At 32.5% G+C, this 11,586-nt stretch overlaps 1 long non-coding RNA gene across 1 annotated transcript; it reads left to right on the top strand.

The window, feature by feature from the left end:
- Nucleotides 1-5,586: 5,586 nt before the first annotated feature.
- LOC141630453 (uncharacterized) lies at nt 5,587-7,214 on the top strand. Its single transcript, XR_012537489.1, has 2 exons — nt 5,587-5,739; nt 6,464-7,214. It is a non-coding gene; the product is annotated as an uncharacterized LOC141630453 (long non-coding RNA).
- Nucleotides 7,215-11,586: the final 4,372 nt, after the last annotated feature.

Genomic DNA, 11,586 nt, shown 5'->3' with positions numbered 1-11,586 from the left:
TAAATACTTTTTATAACCTAAAATCACAAAAGAGAATATTCAAGTTACGTTGCTTCATCCTCATCGCATTATTAGTAAATCCCGGAGCTAGGAGTGTCGGTTTTCGTCGTTCTTTACATCTTTGCGATCCTTGTGTCGAGGGTAAGCTTTACATATAAATTTTATATCGTTTTGTTTAAGTTGGTTAAACCCTAATTGGGTAATTTGGGGGTTTTGGCGATTTATGTGATTGTATGCATGTATGTATGTATATGAGGAGCATTCGTTGAGGAGAGATTCTGAGTTAGCTGCTTGATCATCTTTTATCGATGTTTGCATTCCAGGTAGGGTTTCCCTACTCGGTATTAATTACATGGCATGGTTGATATTGATGTTGTTAGTATTGTTGTTGTTGAGTAATTGTCGTATTGGATTCTAATTTGGTGGTTGTTGGTAGAAGTATTGTGATTACTGTATAACTGTCTGTGATCTTCGGGGTGCGTCCCTGACTGAGTGGAGTCACTTGCGCGAGTGGCTTCACACCCTTGATTCGCCTTCTGTGGAACCCGCCACATAAGGGATGTGCACATTAATGAACATGGGTTTATCGCTCGATGGAGATGAGCGGAGCTTAGGTGGGAACGGCTGCGGTCCCCCACTGGCGGCGAGGAGTACCTGTTGCGATGGGTACTCGGCAGGGCTACACAGTTTAGTGTGTAGTCAGTTCGGTTCACAAAATCATGTCTAAGTTTCACAAAATCAAGTCATAGATCCACAACTAAACAAACAAATACACATCAAACATTATATTGTAATAATCACAAATCGTTCGGTGTCTACTTTCGCTAGTAATATTTCCCTTCAGTGTATTCCAACATTTGTTTGATAAGAAAAACACCCTAACAAAACAGTAGTAGCACAACACACTCATCGGCTAAAAAGAAGCCACATCAGAAAAGGCATTATCAGCATCATCAACAAAACTTCAGTGGAGCTCATCGCCAGTTTTCAAAACATATTGTGACTATTACATGTCGTCTTGAAGATTCAATTAACCAATTCCTACATTCAAAAAATTAGGTACCTTATTCACAAAATCGACTCAAATCATAAACTAAACCTTGCAAAACATTGAAATACAAAATCGAGCTATATATTCCACAAAATCAAGCACACATTTTCACAAATTAAAACTGAAAATGAAAACAATAATTTAAACATGAAATTATACAATAATTACACAAAAATCGAAATACCTGTTTCTATAGCAGTATTATCATCAAGTATTATGATATCTACAATCTCCGTAAAAATCAGAGCTGCAAAATCCTTAAAAACATTGTAGTAATTAGTTAGAAACAGTGAGGTTAAGGAAATCGCTCAAATTTGATCAAAATCGTGCCTTATATGATTAATTTATGAGTGAATTAACGAAATTATATGAATATGCTCAATTTTGATCACAATTATGAAATTACCTGAAAATTAATTGAAATTTTCTTCTGCAATTGCTAAACACAAGTTGTTGTGTGTTGTTTTGATGAATCTACGAACAACTTCAACGAAAATAGTTGCAATTGATTTATACTAGTTCGATTTTTTCAAAACGCGATATTTTTGTAAGTTTGCGTGATAATTTTCTGATTTATTTTTGTGAAAGTCGCGTAAATCACAAAGAAAGTATTGTGCTTTTTTGTGATTTATTTTAGAGAGAGAAAGAATTGGGCCAAATGAAATGATTGAGAATAACCCCAAACTTTCAGCCCATTGAACAAATGAAAATCAGTTCGTAAGATCAGCCTAATGTAAGAATTTGGTGAGGCCGCCCGCCTCGCCATAATTAACGACCTCACCGGATCCGACCTCTCTCTCTCTCTATCTCTCATCTGGTGAGTTTGCCACTTTTCGTGAGTTACTCTCGCATATATATACAATTGATCTAACAAAACTAATCCTCACAATCAGACGTCACAAAAACAAACAACTCCTTCTCTCTCTAAATTACCTACTTTCGTTTCTCTGTTTTCACATCAAACAAAAAATATGGAAAATCAATCAAAATCTTCATTCACAGTTTCAAGTATTTCAATTGAAACGAACATATTTTCTTTAATTAATAGTCAAATTTCGGAAAACCCTAACGCATCAAATCAGACGAAGGTATGAATATTATTTACGATTTCTTAGCTAATAATCGAATACTTCAGTGATTTTCTCGTAGCTATTGAAATTCAATACCAATTCTAGTCAGATTTATGTGATTTTCAAGAGAATGATGAATTATGATGATCGAATGATGAATTATGATGATCGAATGATGAATTATGATGATCGAATGATGAATTATGATGATCAATCTCTTTCTCATCAAAACGGCGATGAATTCAGGTGCAACTATGTGTAATTCATATGAATAATCTCGTTTTTCATTATGCTGATTACTTTAGTTATGTTATTCGTCATTAATTACAACAAATTATGATAAGATTTCATTATTTCTGGGTAATATGCAGGTGGAATGACGTTGAAAAGGGATAATTGATTCTCAATTGAATAGTTGACGTCGTGTAATATAATAACTGATGTTGTATGATAGAATAACTACGTTACTGTAATAAAATAACTTGTTTGCTGAGAATAAAGTTCTCTGATATGTATGGTTATTTTAATGTAGAAACTCAGTTATTGTAATGAATAAACTTAGTTATTTTATAGTTAACTCAGTTGTTTGCTGAGAAAAATGTTCTCTTGTATTTATAGTTATTCTAATATATAAACTCAGTTATTGTAATGAATAACTCATGCTATTGTATTGAGCTGAAACTCAAATATAGCCAGTTTTTTTATTTTTTGTTTATATATTTTCATCATATTTTTTGAAAAACTGACAATTTTCAATAGAATAATTGATTTTCTTCAATGAAATAATTGAGATTTAGTGAGGGTTAATTACAAAAAATTCTGATAAGATGTCATTATTTTTTCGTGACTTGCAGGTGGGATGACGTTGAAAAAGGATAATTGATGCTCAATGGAATAATTGACGTCGGGGTGTAATATAATAACTGATGTTATGTGATAGAATAACTACGTTAGTGTAATAAAATTAATTTTTGTACTTAGAATTATATTCTCTGTTATGTATAGTTATTTTAATGTAGAAGCTCAGTTATTGTATTAAAGAAACGTAGTTATTTTATAGTTAACCCAATTGTTTACTGAGAATAATATTCTCAGGTATTGATAGTTATTCTAATGTATAAACTCAGTTATTGTAATGAATAACTCATGTTATTGTATTGAGCTGGAACATAAATATAGCCAATTTTTTATCTTTTGTTTATATATTTCATATTGTTTAATTGAAAAACTGACTATTTTCAATAGAATAATTGATTTTTTTTCAATGAAATGATTGAGATTGGTCAATACAATAACTAAGTTAATATAACCCTTCCTGATTTGTTGAGCGTGCTTTAAAAGAAGAAGGCGAGGAAGATGAATAAGAAGTTGGATGATAAAAAGCGGAAGAAGATGAATTGCAATCTGAATTTGACATAAGCAAAACTTTTTACAACATAAAAATAGAGTAATTACATCAGCGTCGTATAATAATTTCTGTAAATTATTACAATAACCGTGACTGAACTTTACAATAACTGTGATTGAACTTTACAATAATCGGCCATGATTTAACTATTGTGTACTTTGTCTCATACTTCATCCCTGAAGTTAAACATTAACAAGAAGTTGTCTTGATGGTGTCTTTTCCCCATTCTTCCCAATGAGAACCATGTCTAGCTGATGAGGGTTGAACTAGCAAAAAGTGAAAGCTCGCTGAGAGAAATAAAAACAAAGAAGGGCGTGAGTTGAAAATTACTATGCAACTGAAATACAATAACGACCCATAAGTATTGAAATAACCATAAAAACACTCTAAAATAATTGGATCTTTTAGAGAAATAAAAGCATATTTTGTCAGAATGAAGTAACTAAGCAAAATGAAATACAATAATCCAACTAATGCATTGAAATAACTGAAACAACAAAATACAATAACTGGTTATTTCAGAGAAATAATAATGTATCAAAAAAACTCAACTACATCAAAACGCACCATTGTTAATATAAGATACTCTAAACAACCTCATTGTTCTGCCACCTATCTACATTCATAATAGTTTGATTGAACAACCAGAAACAACAACATCCAATTCAAAAATCAGGTGCAAAAACGCAAAATACAATTGCAAAACCCTAAAATTATTCGAAAACGAAAAACAATGTCATTTAACAACACAAATACAATAAATTGAACAACATAATGAAGATAACTGAATAAATTGAAGATTACACACATAAATTCAAAAAAAAGAACAAGAAGATGAAATGCGAAATTGAAAACATTCATTCGGAAAAAAATTGAGAAACTGTGAAGATAGAGAAGATGAAGGAGAAGAAAAATTGAACACATTCAACCGAAAAAAATCATTACAAAAAAGAAAAGAGTTACCTGCAAAATACAATAACTGAATTAGGATAATACAATAACTCGGTTAAAGTAATACAATAACTGTTATTTACAGATGAACACAATAAACAAGAAATAACTACAAAATACAATAACTGAGTTTGAATAATACAATAATTCGGTTAAAGCAATACAATAACTAGCACCAGCAAACAAAGTTCGTGGTGGTAACACATCTAAATCAAAAACCCTAAAATTATCAAATATACAAAATAACACAACTGAATAAAGAAAAAACTTATGAAACAGCTTACAAACAACATGAAAATGCACAAGATCGTTTAGAATTCTCGTATTAAACTCAAAACCCTATATATTATTGGGAAAATAATGAGAAAACAAGCAATTTAACAACAAAACATAAGTGCAGACGAACATACAACGAATCAACAAAAATGAAAAGGATATTAGATAAGAACGATAATGATAACGCACCAATCAGATCTAGAAAACAAAATTAGTACTTACATATTGTGAAATTGAAGAGAAATACTAAGATGAAGCGAAAGCGACAACGAATCTCCTTAATTGATGACAAATTTGAACGAGTATCATGAAGATTGAGGATGAAGATTGAGTTTGTAGCCTGCAATTTGAAGAAATTTGATGAAGATTGAATTTGACACAGTTGAACGATGTCGTCGTTCTTTTTTTTTTTTTGTTCTGGCTTTTTAGGGGGAAAAAGAGGAGAGATAGTGTGATTTTACTAATAATGAGGGATATGGAGAGAAAAGTGATTATTTATAACTCAAGCAAGATTTAATCTCAGCCATCCATCTTAGATTAGATTAATGGTTCAGATTAAGAGGGGTAACTCACCAAAAAAACCAAACTCATATGATCCTATTTATATATATATATATATATATATATATATATATATATATATATATATATAGGTAAGATCCGGTGAGTCCACCTAAATAATTGATTCCATGAGTCTTAACAACAACCCTCGATCTGAACAAATTGGAGGATTAAGATGATGACACGTAGGCAGCCAAAAAGTAACAAACAAAACTCAAAAACACAGACCTTCGTTCCCATTATTCCCCCTCTCTTTCTCTATCTAAAATACGAACTGAAAAATCGAAAAGTTTGAAAAAATCAATCTCACAAAATCTTACTAAAAATATGGTGTAAATCTTAATTTTTCTTCTCGATTTTAATTGTTTTTCAACTACATTCAATAATCTTAGTTGATTTCAATTCCCTTCAACATCGTTGAGGTAATTTTTTTCTTGTTAATTTATGCGATTTCAATTAACTTTTATGTAATATTAAATTGATTATGAATATTAATTTTGTTACAAATTATTGTATATATTGTGAATTAAAAGAATTTAGAACGATTAAATCAAAAAGAGAGAAGTAATTGACGAGTGATTTGTATTACATTCATGTTCTTGCTTTGAATTTCTAGATATCTTAGTTATACATGATTTGATACGTTTTTGGTGATTATTTCGACCTACTAAACTAATTAATTAATATCGTCGATTGTAGTTGTAGTTGTTTCTTAGATGATTTTTTTAGTTTGATGACGAAAATTAGGGTTTAATATTGTTTGTTTGTGAAAACTAAGGTTTGATATTATGAAATTGATTGTGTTTGACATTGCACTTGAGAAATTGATATAATGTTGGCTATGATATTGAAAATTCATAGGAATAAACAACATTTGAAAGTGTGATATAATATTTTAATGGTTGTGATATTGTTGTTTGTATAATGAGTTATTCGATCGGAAGATTAATGGTATGATATGAAGACTAATGGTACAATTTTGGCAGAATAAGTAGATTAAAACAAATAAAAGTGTGATATTCGTTTTTACTATGTTATTGATTTATAAAGTCACAAAATTGGAAGTGTGGTATGCCTTTTTAGAATGATATTTTGTTTGGTAAAGTTTTAAGGTCTTTGATAATTGTGGTTATCGATATTATGCAGGTCAAACAAAATAAAGTTTGAATGAGGAAGGTACAGACAATGAATTGCTCTTCACAAGATATGTAGATAACATGTGAAGAAGCTCAGAAATATAAAACCAACAACCTCATTGGATGAACCAAGTACTTGTGCACAAGCCGGTGGCAGTAACATTGGAAATGATTGTAATGCTGAGAAAGAGAGTGATAATATTGAAAAAACAACATAAAAAAACCAGGTCCTCTCTTGTCGCAAACACAACCTATTTTTAGAGATTCTGAATGTCGTACCTTATAGCGAAGTAGTGTGAGAGGGAGAAAGCAAAATAAGGGTTGTCGTCGCTTGATATATAGACTGACATGTTGAAAATTCAGTACAAAGGGTTGAACAAGAAATATGGTGGATGTACAGATAGAGATCTTCTGAGTGACGGTGATTTGAATGATGAAGACAAAGATGAGGGAGGTAAGAATGATGTGGACACTGGTTTGAATGAGGAAGATAAGGATAATGATGTTACTAACTTGAACATCAATGATGCAAACCAAGATGAGGAGGACAATGAGTCGAGAGTCATTTGAATGATGCATCAAAAATTGGTTTAGGAGTAATGAGTGCAGTTGAGGAGGAAGTACATTGATGTTAGACCGAGTGTTGTCTTTTGTCGTAGTCTGATACTCTTGGTTACAAAGTGTGATATTCTATCTTAATGAATGTGGTATTGTTTATCGAAATTACAAATAACCTATTTGGTTTTGAGGTTGTATTTGGCGAAGTCTGATATTCCTTTCAACTAATTGTGATATTCTTTTTCAGTGTTTGTGATATTGTTTCTCAATATCACTAAGTGGAGAGTAATCCAAAAGTAGTTGGCACAGTGATATATTTTTGTAAACAGTGTGATATTGTTGTTAATTACTTGTGTTATTGTTTCTCAGTATCACAAAATGGATAGGTATAAATAATATTTCAAAATTGATATTGTACCAAATGACTAATAAAATATGTAAGTCAAGAACTGTAATTAAAAGTGCATTATTTTTAGGGAAGAAAAAACAGAATTAGAAGTCTGGAATTCTTCAAGGCTGATATTTTTTTAACACAGAGTGTGATATTCTATGCTGATGGGGGTGATATTATTAATCAAGACTAGTAAAAGTTGAAATAAATAAACAATCTTCAGGATACGGTGTTGTTCTTGGTAAAGTGTGATATTCTTTTTAACATCGTGTGATATTTTTATACACTGATTGTGATATTGTTTCACAACATCACAAAAGAGAAGCATTTAAAGTACTTGTGAAACAGTGATATTGTTTTGTATAAGGTGTGATGTTGTTTCTAATAATGTGTCACATTGTTTCTGGCTAGGAAAAGTAAAATACACATAGCAAATTTGATGATATTGATAAGCAAAAATAATAATAAAAAAAAAATAATACAAAAAGGAGACAACTTAAGATAAAATCTAAGAAGTAGTTTTTCTTTATAAGAGAAATGACTAAAAAAAGACGATTTGCTAATTGATGATGTAGTGCTAACTCCTTTGAGCATGCACACGAATACTTAAGAACCCTCTGCAAGTGGCGAGATCTGCAAAAAAGAAAAACAAAGAAGAAAAAAGCATATGAGTAAGTCGTTTGTGATACTATTATGAAATAATTTGTGATACTATTAAGAATAGTATGTGATACTATTAAGAGTAACCTCTGATACTAATTTAATTCAATTAATTAAACCCAAAGTTAATAAAGAGCAATGGCCTGGTCAGCGCAACAAACTCATCATGCCAAGTTTTGCAACAAAAGGCAATATAATCAATTTGATTCAAAGCTCCAACAGTGAGGAGCTGAGATAAAAATTCAATAACATGTGATTCTCAGAATCTAGACATAATTTGACTAAAATTAGTCCTTGTACAACAGAACTCCGATGAGAAGAATACATTAACAAATGATTAAAAATAGAAAATATGTAAAAAATAACAATAACAAGATGATGAAAAAACGAAAATGCAGAAACTAGATGATTCAAAGACATAAATTCGAAACATATCATTAATCATAATAACAATAGAGATAATCGAATTAAAACGAAAAGAACAAAATACATTGATTACAAAATCAATCGAAATACATAAAGCGACGGTATTAAATTACATTAAATACTCAAATATAGAAAGCGAATTGATTAAAAAAAAACAGAAATTAACATAATATCATCAATCATAATTATAGAAGAACAAAGATTAAGGAAATCAATTGAAAATAATAAGGAAAATGATAATAACGAAGGAAATAAAAATTGTGATGAAAAACGATACCTGACATTCCAAATAATGAATAAGATGAACCAATCAAAGAGTGTAGATTGATGAAGAAGCAAGTAGTGGAAGAACGAAGAAGAACGCCGGAGATTACGGAGATCGCCATATAAAAAGAAAATTTGGGCCTGTAAAGTTAGAGAGAGAAACTGAATGAATTAGACTTAATTTTGGCTGTAAAATAAGACTTATATAGAAAAACGCAAAATTACAAAAATACCCTTACTATCAGCAGTGTAATCTCAGCCATTAGATCTCTTTAATCTAATGGTCCAGATTAGGACTCATAGACTCAAAAAGATGGGGTGGACCCATGTGATTATATATATATATATATATATATATATATATATATATATAGAGAGAGAGAGAGAGAGAGAGAGAAGAGATCAACTAAGTCCATGTATATGTATTGAGTCCATAAGTTCTATTAAGGGCCATTGGATGGTGAAAATGGATGGTCAAGATCAACCCAAAAAAAGTGTGTTTAATAGCTAATCTCACCATCTCTCTCCTCATTCACTAATCCACCCTAATTAATCACTAATTTACTATATATTTGTTTTCCACTCATCCATTTCTCTCTCATCTTACACATTTCACTTCTCTCTTCTCTAAAAAAAAATCCAAATAAATAAAAAACCCAAAAATCCAAATAAATAAAAAAACCAAAACACCCAAAAAAAAAATCAAAAACCCAAAAAATCAAAAATCCAAACAAATAAAAAACTTCTCTTCCTCTACACCACCACCCACCGCCACGACCCACCGTCTCACAACCACAGCCGCCGCATCGTTTTTTTTTTCTTTTTCTTTTTGGTGTTATTTTTTATGTTTTGAGTTGTTTTTTTCATTCGTTATTTTTGTTGTGTTTTTTTCATTCGTTATTTTTGTTGTCTTTTATTTTGTTTATTCTTGTCTTTTTATCTATTTTCTCAATTCTCGCTTTTTTTACATGGTTTTCTTAAGATTTTGGGTAAATAAATCTCATATTATAAGTTAATTTTAATCTTTTGAAAAAATAACTTTATTATCTCGTTTTGTGGTGGTAGTTTGGTGGACTAAAGTTATACAAAAAATGGACTAAAGTTATACAAATATGGACTAAAGTTATACAAAAATTGACTAAAGTTATACAAAAATGGACTAAAGTTATACAAAAAATGGACTAAAGTTATACATTTACTGAGTTAAGTTATACATTTACTGAGTAGAAGTTATACATTTACTGAGTATAGTTCTACTAAAGTTGTTGTTGTATTCGTGGAGTTGTTGCGGTGGTGGAGGGAGGAGGAAGGCGGGTGGTAGACAGGAGGGTTGTAACACCTCGGCCCAAACCGGGTAGGGAGTGGTTACTCATGATTGCTCACCAGGCTGTGTACATGGCCCACAGATCAACACGGGTCCTTTATAGAGCATTTTGTCCTCACTCATGCGCATCCCGGAAACCTTCCCAGGAGGTCACCCATCCTAAGACTACTACCAGTCAAGCACGCTTAACTTTGGAGTTCTTACGCATGGATGACCATAAAAGAAAGTGCACTTTGTTGATATGAGTAGTACTTCCAATCCCTTTAAGAACTAGTCATTTAAGCCTATCACTAGACCTCTTCAATTACCGTGAGGTGTTACAGTCACCCCCACTTGAAGAACGTAACGTCCTCGTTGCGCCTGGGAGCGTATAACCACTGCCTCCAGGAGCGTATAACAACTGCCTCCAATCATCACACGGTCGCAGGGTTACTCTGATACCACTTGTAACACCCCGGCCCAAACCGGGTCGGAAGTGGTTACTTATGATAGCTCACCAGGCTGTGTACATGGCCCACAGATCAACACGGGTCCTTTATAGAGCATTTTCTCCTCACTCATGCGCATCCCGGAAACCTTCCCAGGAGGTCACCCATCCTAGGACTACTCCCAATCAAGCACGCTTAACTTTGAAGTTCTTTCGCATGGATGACCATAAAAGAAAGTGCACTGTTGATATGAGTAGTACTTCCAATCCCTTTAAGCACTAGTCATTTAAGCCTATCACTGGATCTCTTTAATTACCGTGGGGTGTTACAAGGGTGGTCGTGGAGAGGAGGGTGACGAGGGGAAGGTGCAGGCGGGTTTCGCAGTTTGTGGTGGCAGGCGGGTTTGGTGGTGGCGAGGAGAAGGCCGGTTGTGGATGTAGGTGTTGGTGGGTCCAGTGGTGACGACGTGAAGGGTGGTTCGTGGCAAGTGATGGCGGTTGTGGGGTGGTTCGTGGTGGTGTAAGGGTGGTGGTGGAAGGTTGGTGTTGTCGATGAAGTTGTTGTGTTTGGTTTTTTTTGTTTTTTGTTTTTAGTTTATTTTGGTTTGGTTTTTTTTTAGAGAATGAGAGAGAATCGGATGAGAGAAGTGAGGGAGAATGAATAATGAGGAAGTGAGTAGGGAGATTAGAATGGGCAAGGAGTTATACAGGATTAGGAAGAGTTATGGAGGGAGATTAGGGAGGGAGATTTGTGACCCTTCAATTAGATGTAATCTCATCCCTCCATCCCTTCCATCCAAAGGCCCTTATAAGGACTTAGGGACTCATATGATATGAGGGACTCATGAGAACCTTTCTCTCTCTCTCTCTCTCTCTCTCTCTCTCTATATATATATATATATATATATATATATATATATATATATATATATATATATATATATATATATAGAGAGAGAGAGAGAGAGAGAGAGAAAGATAGAGAAAGAGAGAGAGAGAGAGAGAGAGAGAGAGAGAGAGAGAGAGAGAGAGAGAGGAGTTCTAATGAGTCCTCCTCTCAAATTGAGTCCATAAGTCCCTCTA

The sequence above is a fragment of the Silene latifolia genome, chromosome Y (assembly GCF_048544455.1).
Source record: "Silene latifolia isolate original U9 population chromosome Y, ASM4854445v1, whole genome shotgun sequence".
NCBI classification, from domain to species: Eukaryota; Viridiplantae; Streptophyta; class Magnoliopsida; order Caryophyllales; family Caryophyllaceae; genus Silene; species Silene latifolia.
The sequence above is the reverse complement of the archived record's forward strand: the minus strand, read 5'-3'. Positions and strand labels throughout refer to the sequence as shown.